The sequence below is a fragment of the Arctopsyche grandis genome, chromosome 7 (assembly GCF_051622035.1).
Source record: "Arctopsyche grandis isolate Sample6627 chromosome 7, ASM5162203v2, whole genome shotgun sequence".
Classification (NCBI taxonomy): Eukaryota; Metazoa; Arthropoda; class Insecta; order Trichoptera; family Hydropsychidae; genus Arctopsyche; species Arctopsyche grandis.
Genome location: NC_135361.1, coordinates 11943171 through 11958273, shown reverse-complemented (window position 1 = coordinate 11958273; position 15103 = coordinate 11943171). Strand labels below are relative to the sequence as shown.

At 32.4% G+C, this 15103-nt stretch overlaps 1 protein-coding gene across 1 annotated transcript in view; it reads right to left on the bottom strand.

Moving 5' to 3' along the window:
* The window catches only part of chas (chascon), a 113510-nt gene extending 104793 nt beyond the window's left edge, over window positions 1-8717 (bottom strand). The window contains exon 1 of the mRNA XM_077435094.1: window positions 8418-8717. The gene's annotated coding sequence lies outside the window, so the exon portion shown is untranslated. The remainder of the gene's footprint in view (window positions 1-8417) is intronic.
* Window positions 8718-15103: the final 6386 nt, after the last annotated feature.

The following is a 15103-nucleotide window of genomic DNA, read 5'->3' as shown; positions in this document are numbered from 1 at the left end:
GGATTGTTTATCGACGATTTGTATTTTAATTAAGTATTGTGACTCTACAACATCTTTTCCAATACTTGATTATATGTACAATTGATTTTAAGATTTCAAAATTGTTATAATGAAGGTGGTACATACAAACATATTTAATATGAATAAAGTTTTTTGTTGGGTGATTTTTAGAGATTTTATTTCAGAAGTGTTTAAACTTTTGAAATAAGTGTGTGCCGAGCTAAAAGTAGTACTTTAAAGATGACCCTTGTCAAATTTGTATTACATCTGACACTTTCATTCACCGTATTTTTTGATCGCATCTCGTACATGCAAAGAAGCACTAGTCGGAATCGACGCACGAGTAAATATTTGAGTTCGGTACCGTCCACTAGACACATGTACATACATATTATCCGCATATGACATCACCTAGCCTGCAATCATGGCAAGTGTTGCTGTCATCGTCGTCGGTCAAATTGCACAACTTTACCACAGGTGAGTGAGAATCGATTCCGGCGGACGAAAGCGACCGATTTTCGCGGACGCGCGCTTTCCACACATTATCGATTGCGCAAACTTTCGAAAATTTACAATTTTGTCACACCAGTTACCCACCCCACACACGATAATATTTTTCGCTGGATTGTAATGATATGCGCACGTCGAATCCGCCTATGGACAATTTAAACGTTAAAAAGCGATAATATATTTAAAATATGTTGTTGACGTCGCGAATCGTCGGGTGAAACTCGCCGTATATGTATATTTGATTTTCATATCGGATGCAAAATCAATTTGGGATTGTGTGCTTTGTTGAAAAAAAATATCGTAGGAGGGTATTATATTATTCGTGTATGATGATATTTAATGAAAAAATCAATAAAAATTCTGATCATTGCATTAAATGAATACAAAAATGCGTTAAAGAACGTGTGGCATCGCTTAATTGATTACAAAACGCACATACATTTGTAAATTTATCCAAATAAAAATTGTAGAGAGATAATATAATGTTATTTATATATCTATTTAAAAATAGTTGGTAAAGGCGGCATAATCAATGGGCTCAAGGGGTTTTTTACAATACAAAAAAAGTTATATAAATCAAAAATAATAACAACAAAATAAACAATTAAAAAAATGAAAAGAATATACTGAAATAGGATGAACTACAAACACCTATTTCATTTTTATGGAAATCGTCAAGTTTATTTTTAAAAAGGTTTAGGTTACTAGAAGTTACCAATTCAATAGATAAACTATTCCAAATATTAACCACTCTATTTGAAAAGAACAATACTCTATTTATTTTGGTGTAAATATCTTTTTGGAGTCTTGAGAGTATGGTCTCTCAAATGACTGTTTTTTTAAACGTTAGGAGGGTATCACATGACAATAATTGTAATAGTAATTTATAATTTAATAGACTTCAATTAGATCACCTCTTATTCTTGTCGTCTCCAAAGTGGAAATATTTATTCTCTTCAATCTCATGTCGTATGACAATGAAGTCGGAAGGCATTTTTGTAATTCTTCGTGGGACCTTTTCTAAACATACAATGTCCTTTTTTTCAAATGAGGGTTCCAAATGGTAAACGCAAATTCCAGCTTTGGTATAATACAAAAATTATTCAATAATATTATTGTATATATGCACATTTAAAAAAATCCTTTGATATGTATAATCGAAAACGAAAACAAGAAAAAATAAAGTAAAAATATTGTATAAATTTATGCATTTAAATGGAAATGGAATTTATTCACAGCACATAGTGCCAAAAATAGTACTACATATACTATGTGCCTAATATAAATAATTGCATTCCTTACAGTAAGACGTAAACCAGACAGGTTTTATGGCAAGATTTCGAATACGTTAAATAAATAATGTATTTAATTTAAATTTAATTATTTTTTGAAGCTTGGAAGCTCTCATAGCCGTAAATGGTTTCCTCTATATTCAAAGCAAAATAATTTATTACAATTTTTTTAAACATGCCAAGATGAAAACTAAAATTAAAAAAAGACCTACGCAGGCTTACAGTTTTCGTAAAGAAAAGATTCAAAAGAGTGCGATATTTTCATCGCAAATTCGGCAAACAAAAAAGTCTTTATTTATAAAAGGTTCGTTCAACTCTACGGGGGCTTGTCAGATCGTTCGGTTCGACACACCTATCGGTTTCTCGCCTGGTTCGATCGAACCGATCGGCGAGGATTGTTCCGAAGTGTGCCCGAACTGCGTGTGATATTTTCGTGTATACATATATGGTAAAAACAGAAGAAAAAAGTCGGTGAAAAAAAAACCGGTCACGATCCGGTCATCGGTACATCTTGGGATCATCACGCTCGTATCCCACCGACGTTCAAGGACGCCCGACAAAAAGGCATTGCGATTCTTTATTTTATCGAAGTTTATACGAAACTCATTTATAACGATTGTCTATAATCATACATTCACTGAAAGCTTAATTAGCGCTCGCGCTCGTTCGGGGATAAAAAAGCTCCCGTCGGCATTTCGCGAACAGTTCGACCGACCTTCACCTTGGCGGGAATTATTATCTCGCTTATTCCTCTAACGACAGTTATTAATACCAGGTGGATTATTTAATGCCCCAATCCCAACAATAGGTTTGATGGATGGCTTGTAGCGAATTCGCATTGGCAGCAGCCGCATTGTGAGCAAACCACAGAATATTTGCATTATTCTACTTAACAAATGACGCCGATGTCGGTATGGACAAGCGTGGGAGCTTCAACCAACGTTTTCAAGGTTAATTAATTCAAATGAATTTGTCTCATATGGATAACTTCAACAGTCCAGATTTGTCTTGGAGCATAATTGATGAGCTTCCATGTAAATAAACAGGTTCCTTTGATGCCTTTCGTGTGTACGACACTGAGTTGCAAAAAGCATGTAGACGACGTACATAGGTACATACATAGTTTTTCAAAAAACGTCGACATTTTTTTGCTCGAAAGACTATTGACAATGTTCCATAAAAGCGGTGTGATTATCTGTACAAAATGTACTCTTTCATATCTCGTATTAAAATTATTAATATTAATGATGGCATAACATGCCTAATCCTCTACTTACGCCTACGATGTTTAATTCCGCTTATTTTTTTCAGTTCAAATTATATGTGTATTCGTACTTGATATGTATTTACATAATAAAAATAAAACTAATTGATTTTCGCTGTACATTTTCCGACTTGATAAAATATCAGAATTACACTTGTGACATACTTGAGTGTCTATTATGAAAACATTTCTATAAATATACTTGTATTGGGTGTGTATTAAATTTCAAAATATTTTGCGTTATCGCGTTGTACCAAAACAGGCAAAAAACACTTAATTAGAAATTCGTAGAAAAATAAATTTAAGATATTAACGAGTTTACTTCTAATTCAAAAACTTATATAACATGATAAAAATACATATTTAAGCATATTCCAAATTTTTAATAAGAAATTTTGTCCGCAAAATGAGACGGTTTTGTAGAAATGTGGATTTTTCCAAACAATGAACAGTAATCGGAATTCTTAGTGTCGGAAAAACTCACTTTTTCCACAAAAATTTCGACTCTAAAAAGATCTTATAAATAAATGTGTAAGTGTTACAGTACAATTCATACTTATTCTCATAATATTAAACTTTGGACATATCGAAAAATGTATAGTTTGATAGTATTATACAAATCTTTTCAAATTTTTCAAACAATTCTTTCAGAAAACTCGTATAGATTTATAAAAATAATATGTATAGTAATTTTTAGAAAATTGGTACAGTACTTATGTACATTAGATTACTTATATGCTCAACCTATTATTTAAATACGTATATCATATCTAAATAGAAAATTATCTGTAAGACAAAACTTCCAAAAACAAAAAAATCCAAATGTTCCATTTCCACTTGTACAAATGTATGTAGATGTACACAAAAATTTCTAAAAAATTCAAAGTCTAAAAATTTTCTCTTAATTTTTTACTCCAATCCAATCACATCATGTTATACTGATTTAAATACATCAAAATTAATATCATCTTAAACGAAGTATCGGAAGTATCATATAATACAACGCAATATCGGAAGTTCATATAATACAACTTATATGATTCAAATTTAATTCTAGATAGTTGTTTGATCTTATTTTGCATATTATTTTAATTTAGTGACACAGAAAAACGAGCGTTCGTTGTAAATATTAGAGCACATGCAAAACCAAACGCCCATAACATGTCAACACAGATGACAAATAACGTTCGGTTGTTGTTCATGCAACCTGCTTCGAAAAATTGCTAAAACCGCTCACTTGATTTAACGGTCGGGTGATATAACATTTCCAAAAATAAAAATAAACCACAAGTTCAAAAGCGAACGCATGTAAAATCCGAATGACAGAACGTTTCTATGGAAAAACCGACAACTACATCCATACAAGGAAACGCACATCGTTCTAATAGATTTTCATAGTGCGCGACAATGCCATAAAGCTATTTTACTGTCTTCTAAGTGTGCAGATAAATCGTCCATTAAAGACATTTTACGTTGGTAAATAATAAATAGGAATAAAATAAAAAAAAATCCGAACACAAAGTGCCACGATGTGTCCTACCGTAAAACGCAACGCCTTCGTAAAACGCACCAATTGACATATTGTCGCCGTGTGAACACTGACGTTTATTATCTGCATAATTCATACGATTATACCGCGGTGAAAATAATAAAAATGTTACGATGCATATTAGTCGTGTGCATGTGCAGTCGGATGCATTTATATCGGATTATGAGACGCGCACGACCTGCCGAGCACAGTTGATAAATGATCGATGGTGCATGATAGATTGATTTCGGTATTGAAGTCATTTTAAATGCATATGTATGCAATTAATGTGGATTATACTTTACGGGAAAAATAGATAGACAAAAAAATAGTGGTAAATTTCATTAAAAAGCTGTGCAGTTAAACCGCTATTATTGACTATCAATATATTATTGAATGTAGAAGAAAACTATTCCTCATATTCTAAAATGATTTTATTGTATTTGTTTCACCCGGCTTCGCTCAGTATTTGTAATATATACAGCTTAAACATGGCGAATCTAATAGTAAATATTCATTTGTTTTTTATTAAATTTATTTGAATCGAAAAAAAAATCGACTTGTCATAGAAATTTTGACTTGTTTACGAAGTTCCCAACCAATGTTTCTTACATATAAAGTCTCTTTCGTTATTATAAATTAGATTATAATCAAAAAATATATTTGGAGCATTTGTCTATTATTTATATTTCATAAAAGCAAAATCTGCTTGAATGAATCTGAGTATAGAAAACTACTGTATAATAGGAATTTTATAGATAATCGCTAATTCGATAAATCTCGTAATATCAAATCAAATAGGAAGTTTTATTTTATATTATTTTAATTTCATAATTAAAAAATCAATTTGGAAATTATTCAAATCTATTTATTATTAAGGAATTTAATCCCGACAAAGCTGGATAATTTTTCCTATTTTATATAAATATAACAACTTTACCCAATCATAAAAATTTATACAAGTTTATATACCAACTTTTTAACAAAAATCTCAAAAAATAATTTTTATTTTGAAAAGTTTTAACCAAATCATAAATACATATGTTCAATCATACGTCTGCTCACATATTCCAACCAAAGCTATAACGAAAAAAATTAACCATAAAATAAAAACCTTAAAAAAAGGTCTTCGAAGATGAAAAATGTTCAAACCGGTCTCAGACCCATTAACGCTTCGACTGATTTAAGACGATTTCAGTCATTCACAAATCACCAAAACGATCAGAATCGACGCTTCTGTTGACACCCTATCCACGATTATACACACACAGTATCTAACACAAGAAATAGAAACAAAACCAGAGGTGAAATCGTGTCCATATACGGGTCGAGCGTAATTATCTAAGAGGCGCATACACATGTACGTTGCGTGGTACTCGTTAGGTATTATTATAAACATTTGCATATTGTGTGAATTGAATATTATCCGAATATGTCCAACATGAGTACGCACATGTTCGACATGCTCAAGTATATATAGCTGTCGATTTTGTAGCTACGTAATGCACATATTCGATTATGCAATTCATCATAACGATGTGCTCTCGTTTGCGCGCACGCTCCAGCTATGAAATATCGTGTGAAAATCTGTATAAAATTCGTTGAATAACAATAGCGGTTTATTCGGAAAATTGCGCAACGCTACCGTGTGGAAAAATCGTTTAATTAGACACATTATTGCTATTATTGGAAATAATAGCAATTTATTACACGCGTCATAACTAATGAACGTGCTTCGTGGTAGCTGTCAGTTTAGAATTTTTTTCACACAGATTTTCGACTGACTTTTCTCAATTTTAAAAATTACTGTTTCTGCTTAGAAACAATGGCTCTGATTACACGTTCGTTAAATGTAATTTCATAGAAGTTTACTCGTTTTATAATTAATTGAGTTCAGGTGCGATTTAAATTGAGCGTCGTTATATATGGCTAACGATAGACTTGTTTCTTTTAATTAAAATCATAATCCAAATTGATTTCAATTACAATTACGAATTTAATACTATTCAAATTAAATTACGTTTATTATAATTTCAGTGTATGTAACTTAACTCATAATTTAAATTAACAAAAAAATTAAACGCAGACCCTGGCACACATACCATTAAGGCCCTTTTGAAAATGATATGAAAATTTCCCATATCACGAATTAATTGAAATCTCCATTGGTTCCTTGATTTGAAAACAATCTCTCTAGCACTTGAATAGGTGTAATTTTCAATTTAAACAAGTTAAAATACAGTAAAATGATGACATGTCACACTTAATAGAGCTTCAACTAGGATACTCTACAAACAAGTTCAATAAAATACAATCAATACAGATTATTTAATATATTATTATATTTAGCTAGTCGCTTACATATGTAACCCCCGATGTACATATGTAAATCTCACTCAACCATAATTAACTGCATACAAATGTACTGTTATAAAAAATATAAAATTTCACTTAACTTTTTCCACTCTGGCTTTTTTTCCAAAACCAACCAGCAGCTCTGGTTAAATGATCAAATTTAAAATTCCATTTGTAAGAATTTATATACATAGGTACACAACCCAAAATAAATCTCAACAAAAACCCATGGAAATTTTCTATTACTGTATTATTTTATTTTACTGTGAAATCACTTGAAACTATTGAAATAACAATGTAAACAAACATACGTGCTCGAGTTTAGATAGATATCAGTAATCAAAACAAAAACATTGATATCATCGACGACAGCCGAAAACCAGTCGTCGCATTTAGCGGTTGTTGAGATGTGTCCTCTTCTACTGGTGTCTGGGTCATTTTTTCACCTGGCCATTTGGTCAAGGTCGCGCGATTTTCGCGCACTTGCCACTCGTCAAAGGTCGATGACGACAACACCAAAGATATGTCATTTCGACCACGAAAAAAGGCCACCTTGCTAACAGGTGGTAAATAACGCGTTTTGTTTTTATCAAAACGTTTTTTGTTGCTTTTGTTACATTGTCACGAAGGCTGGTCAAAGAATAAAGCGCCAACGCAACTTATAATTACTCATTCAGAGCGCGTGTGCAACAAAAACTGGACATCATAACTTATGTTTATGTAAGAGAAAATAATTGTAAATTCAAGAGATGAACATTGCGAAACTTGACATACATCGAAGATACACGCCCAATATGGTTGAATTTATGACAAAAAATACGATGACAACATATTAACCATCGCAAAAAACAAATTTCAATCATTTGTTTAAATTTACATTATTTTTTCAACGCACAAAAAGTGTATCATAACTCCGATATAATTAGCATATGCTTTAAAATCAACACTACTTAAAAAAACATAGATAAGGTAATAATGGGCCTTCATAGACAGATCTTCTTCGCGATCAAAATAAACACATATTCGATGAGGACAATTACAATCGTAAAAACATCATAGATTCACTTGTTGTTTTGTTTGGATTTTATTTATATATACAACTAAGAAGACTCGCAGATTTAATCGGATGATGTAATGCTTAGTAATAAATTACAAAGAATAGTATTAAATAAATCTTAAAGATTTTTAACGAACGCGGAAGTTGCAGACAAACGTGACAGTTTCAAACTGAAATTTCCCTCAGATTTCAATCAATTATTTACATGGCAAGTTTAGGGCACACTCTTGCATGTATTCAATAATGTAATAAAACAACTATTGTAATTCTATAGCGCCTGATTGACAGCTGTAAAATCAAGCTCATTTAATATTCAAACCAGTACAATATATCGTTGTGTTCTTTTTTGAGAGCTTCCGTAGCGCCATATCTACAAGTAGGAAACTTAATTCAAATTATATGTAAACTCACCGTCGAAACAGCACTAGACGACACTCAGTGGAACGACGATGATAATAAACACAATATTTGTTTCATACAAATACACCAAATAAACGCACACAAACTGGACTTTTCTTTACGCTTTCGCGTGAAAATGCGCTTAGACACTTATTAGCACTTTGTTTTCGCGGTCACCGATTGGGATTGGATTTATGGGATTTTTGTCGACTATCGATGGTGTTCTATAGATACGCAATAACGAGGAGTGGAGGTGTGTGCAGAGTACCTGTCGAGTCGGCCTTTCGATTATCACTGCGCCTCGCGGAGTCTGACAGATACGACCAAAATCGGTGAGGAAAATCGTGCGGGTAAATACACCCATACACGCATCGACGTATATATTTCATTGCATGCTTGATTGATTTATAGTATCACTTATGAATGCACTTAAGCCAGGTTTCGCATTTCTAGTTGTCTTTTATTAGGACATATGTATGTATTATATCGAAAATTTTCGCTACGTATGCAATACATTTGCATATCATTTTGTGCAACTAGTATTATTATTTATATGTAAGTACTTACATATGTACATAAATATATTAAGTTGTGGAAAAAGAAATATAGCTACTGATTTCAACCACAAAACTTCTCAATTGAAATGTCCAAGTAAAACGGATGGACCAAAAAGTTAGAGATAAATTGACAAAGTACAAAGTCAATTGATGAATATAAAATAGTAATTTTTGTTTAATATTAAAGATATGTACATGTACATGTTAGACTCTCCCGTAAGAGATAAGTAGAAAATTTTAAATACTAACCCAATAAAGATAGGTGATATTTATTGTTCTTTTATGAAATGACCAATACTTTTAATTACTTGGATCATTAATAAGTAATAACTTGTACACGTAAGCTGTTCCAAAATATGACAGTAATACTAATTCTCCAAAGATAAATCAATAAACATTGGAATAGACGTTTGAACCGAATCAACTTGGTCGGTGACCAAGTTGATTCGGTTGCGCGACCAAATCGAATGTATGCAGTTTTATGGAGAATGCCACACTGGATAACTCACTGGTTGCCCAAGCAATAAAGTCGGTGGACCAGATCGGTTGCCGGCGTTCCGGGTCACGGTGATTTTAATGCTTGAATCATCAAAACAAATTTATGAACACGTGTGACTGTATCGTCACATATTGAAAATTCTTATATGTAGGTATTAGTGAGCCGTCGCTTTTGGCTGCCCGAGTTGAGAGACTAAGACGAGCAACTTCACTTGGGCAACTATATAACCCGACTCTATCTAATAAATTTTGTACATGGTTGTTTTATTTTGTAATTTTGTGAAAGTAGTTGTTATATAATGCTAACAACTGAAGGGTCACGGGTTCGATGCCTGGCCCAGCGGCGTTGCTCGCCAAATCTTAGATGTACATACGTGACTCCAGGTTGATCGTTTTCTATTTGAGTTTGCCAATTTATCTAATTTCATTTTTGAAATTTGACTTAAATTTGTTATATAATATTATTTATTATTTATTATTTATTAATAGTTTTGGACCATTGTGGCATTACAGGAAGAACCTAATGCGCCACAATGGCCTACATTTTATAAAGATATAAAAACAAGTAAACTGTAAATAAAGGAAAAAAGCAAAAGCAGAAAACGTGGTAAATTAAAATAATAAAAAATATGTATGTACCTACCTCTATATCTACCTACTTTGTATTTGTCACCTCTCTAGTACATATTTTGACAAATTTGTTACATACAAAACTTTGACCATAGGTATAACTTGTAATACTTGCAATATGTATATATATAAATAAAAATAAATAAATAAGAAACCCTTACGAGACATTTTTGACATCTCCAATTTCATGAATCTTTTTATGGATTAAAAATATCATCGAATTTTATTTAAACAAAAATATATTGTTGCTATTATTAATTTTATATTGTACATAAATATAAAAAATATGGATTAAATTACAAATATCGAAAAATTAATCTAAAGAGTTAGATCCTATAAACCAAACTACGCTTATTTCAAAGATTGTACTACTTCGAAAAGCTGTTCTCTAATGTTCAAAAATGTGATCTATAGATTAGAGTTTACGAATATTGAACATGCATGGGTGTCTTTATCTTCACGAGAGCAAACAGCTTTTGCGAGTAATCCGAACGACCAACTACGTTATGGATAAAAGATGGCTATCTGAGGATTAGGAGGCGTTTGGATTTGGCCACAGGAGCAGAATCCAAACAAGTGACGTAGTCGTTCGCAAAACGCCGTGGGCAGAAGAACCACCATAACCATCATTGTTACATTTCGGCGATGCAAATTATTACTCACGCTTTTTACGATCCGAAATTTAATATACATACACCAAATAAAAAATTCAAATTTCAAACGTAATTCTAACGAACTCCGTTGTACTCTCTGTATTAGTGCGCATTCACACGGTAATTCAGTAAATAAGCACTCGATTCCTAAATTCGTAGTAATAAATATAACTAACAGTACTCAGTCAGCTTAATACTTTGACTGTATTCTGGGGGGCTACAATCACGTAGCTGTGTATTATACATATATATATACATACATATATTATTTACGTTTAAAAATTGACGTTTAGGAACGCGCATGCACGTCCTAATGCTAAACAAAACCCGTGACACACCACATAACCAAAACATACACTCAAATACCTCTTCAAAGACGAGGGAAAAGATGTTTAGATAGATAAATTTGACAACGGCTGTATATTGAATGTCGTAAACTTTTTTTATACTCTTTAGACGTGTATCTATCCGTTCATGAATACATGACTTGGTGGTGCTTTGTAGTGTAATTTAATTTTTATAGTCTATTGATACAGTGGTGTAAGCGCGTGTTCATGATAATTATTCTGTTAGATCAATTTGTTCAAGTTTTGCATAATACTACTTCCATTAACTATATTACAATATTTTTGTAATATATATACATATGTATGTATGTATAGTCAAAGATTCTTATATCTGACTTCTCTTATAACAAATACCCGGCTTCGCAAAAATATAAAATACTTTTATATATTTATTTTACAAATAAATTTACAACTTTATGCACCATACCAAAAAGGAAAATATCACAATATATTATATTAATATTTATATCTTATAAATTTAATTTTCCATTATTAGTTTTTGGTGCATTCCTAATAATAATTCTGCAGATGAATTATCAATACATACCCTTATACATATGTGAAAAATGTCACTCTGCCTCAAGAAAAAGATCTTCGATCAATGCGTTTTGCCAGTGTTGAAGTATGGATCCAAAGTCCAGTACACTCAAATAAGTATGGAACGCTGTATGCTCGGCATAACGAGGAAAGATAGAAAGCGGAATACATGGGTGAGAAGGGTTGTGGACATAGTGAATAGGGTAAAGATATTGAAATGGCAATGGGCGGGCCACTTGGCTAGAAGAAAGGACAAAAGAAGTGCTAGAATGGTACCCGAGAGAATGCAAAAGGGTAAAAGGAAAATCGAAAGGAAGATGGGTAGACGAAATTAGGAAAATGTGTGTGGTGAGATGGATGAGATTTGAGCAAAACAGAGACGAGTGGTACGAATTGTAAAAATAAAAAAATTTACATATGTATAATTAATACCGTTTTTAAACCATGAAAAATACATTAATATACATACATATAACGTATTACTTTTTATAGCCATTCAAAATTCCTAAAAATATTAACCAAAAGACTTCAGCAAAGTGTCCTCAAGCAAAAGAGCATATACATATGTACATAGTGTGATGTAAAATATAATTAAAAATTATGTAAAAATGCATTAAATTTCCGTTCAGTTGTACATAATTATGTACTATATACCTGCCTCATCTCTCATTTTCAGTGCATATTTCAAAACAGGATGCGTCACCCTGTCCTGTATAATTAATTTTACGCATAGATAATTTCCTGTTAGCACAGCTTCTGGTTCAATTTCAATAAAATACTGGTTGTATAATTTTGATTTTATAGCCTCTAAATTAACAAGCGCCGCTAAGAATGATTTTCACCATTCGAGCATCGCCAAGGAGCGCGTTGTTAACGTGTTAATAAATTATAGTACCATAAAAACGGCTTTCATTACGCTAAGAAGAAACATCCACTGCAGAATTGATTTTATTGACGACCGCGTGTAAATTTCGAAACAAACAAATATTTACACTGCTCGTAATCCCACTTGGTTTTATTAATTTTGATATTTAACGCATTTGCATCCAGCCGACCTTGTCTGCCGTTCCATGAAAGGCTCTTACGATTTTATTGACCGTTTTTGATTTTGTTCCGATAAACCAAACGATTCAGTATCGGATCGATCGACTTTTATTTATATTTTTTTACGTATGTGAGTGTACGAGTATTTTTTACGACGCGTAAACAAAATTCCGACATTTCAATTCACACACTCAAAAGTCAATGTCGAAGTTGTTAACGCCTAAAATCAAAAATGTCAAAACAATCGATCAAATTCACCTGCGCAGTAAATCTCATCCTTTGAAATCTAAAATAAATATGTACATAGGTATATGAAATGCATGAAGAAAATAATCAAACTATAGAAAAGTGAAAGCCATACCTTAATCTTACATATTGATATGCAATGAGGTTGTAAAATTTAATACAACACTCACTTTAACTGTAGGAAATTTAATAAGACTTAAGTCAAAAATTAACTGACTGTCATAAATTATCTTAAATAAACAAGATAAACGACAATTTCGAAAATATGTCACGTTATAATATCCCAGTTTTGACACATAACAAAATCACTGAATCATCGAAGACCCATCCCGAGGTCGAGTCAAACTCAAAGCTCAGCTAAAGTCGTATTATAAACAATGAAATGGTAATAGTGTATCATTGGCTTACAAAACCAAGGTGACTTGATTGGTTTCGATCGAAATGGTCGCCCACACACCACCCAAACCCGACACCATAAGATTTCACATCGACAACCACGTTTCCAAGCAAACCGATGCCCAAAGCACCAAATGGTCAACACATCGATGTTTAATTTCACAGATGAATTATTTATCTGCCCATGCAACTGTTGCATTATTACGCTAGATTAACACATATACTCGTGGCTTGTGATAAATTCTAGAAATACGATCTAAACCCAGCAGGCGTTTATTAATAATTTTTAACAAAAGAAATCCTTCCAATTAAAATATCAAATCAAATCACAAATGTGTACATACACCGTCATTTTTTAGGCTCTACATTCATCATATCATTCTAATCCCTAGGCCCTGATTACTAATCTTACAAAAATTACTTATCGAGTCTTTGCTCGGAATTCTATATTTTCAAATTCTCCGGATACACACCTGAATCGGTGTTATCAAACGACACACCTACATACGTACATAGAGGAAAACCCTTCCCCGCCAATACTTGCATTAACAAGTTATCTCCTGTAAACTCTTATTTATGCACTTTCCCACCTGTTGATTCGAAATCGTTTCTCCAACTGTCATCGCGCATGCACTGCTCGAGATAATTTAAACATCTGCAGATATATTTTAATGCATCGGATTTGTATTTCGTACCTCGACCGATCGAAGATTATCAACGTCGGCTGCAGTATCGTTACTATTGATGGATCGTTGCGACAAGTTCACTGCGCAAGGATCGACTTGCATCATTGCAATCTGCTGCATGCAATCTTTCACGTCATTTATCAACAGATAATGATGATCAAAGACTTAGGTAAGGGATACGATAATAAAATTAAACAACTTGCCGACATATTCAATTTTTTTCAATAGCAATGATATATACATAGATCGAAAAGCAATGTCTAGATAAAGTATTTAATTGCATTGTAGTTTGTTTTTATCAATCTGTCAGTTCGTAATATATATAATTATTTTTTTTAATCAAGTCAGATACATCCAAACGTGTCCAAGTGTATATTACATTTAGAATGTCCCTTATACATATATCTAATATATAAGTTTAACTGCATAGTAATCGATTTGTGCGGTAGTCACGTTTGGGTTTCGTTCCCATGCTAGCCGTTCAATAAAATACATATCTCCACGTTCATAAAATGGAATATAAATAAACAAGAATCTCATTCAGTTTAATATGGTGCAATTAATTATGTGTTCTTGATCTTTCCACGGCTAGATATTTGGTCAGATAAAAAAAATTCAATATCTATTAACGCGTTGAACTCTCCGCACGTCAGTAGCCGGGATATCGATTAGAGTTCAACAGCTTCCAATTGAGTGAGATTTTAATCTCGCGAGACCTATTGACATGGCTAACGATGTGATCAATAATAACCAAACAAATTTGGTTTGTAATTATTTTTTTTATATCCAACTTAAAACGCATACAACCGTTGGATTGGAATGCGGAAACGTCTTCTTTCTATGCGTGTTCACAAAAAATATATTTGTACATTTTCCTATTATTCTCCTTCGCAACTCCTTTTTCGACCTTTGCAATCTTGAAAAAATCTCGTGGGTCGTATGCGAATAATGAATAAACGCCGATTGTCAATTATGAACACGTTCCCTTTGTGCTACGGCGTAATGATACTTTAGTTCAATTATGTATCGCGATTTTTATTTTATTTTTTATTCGCAAATGACTTGCCACACTCACATCCATCCTGAGCTCGATTCCGTTCTTTT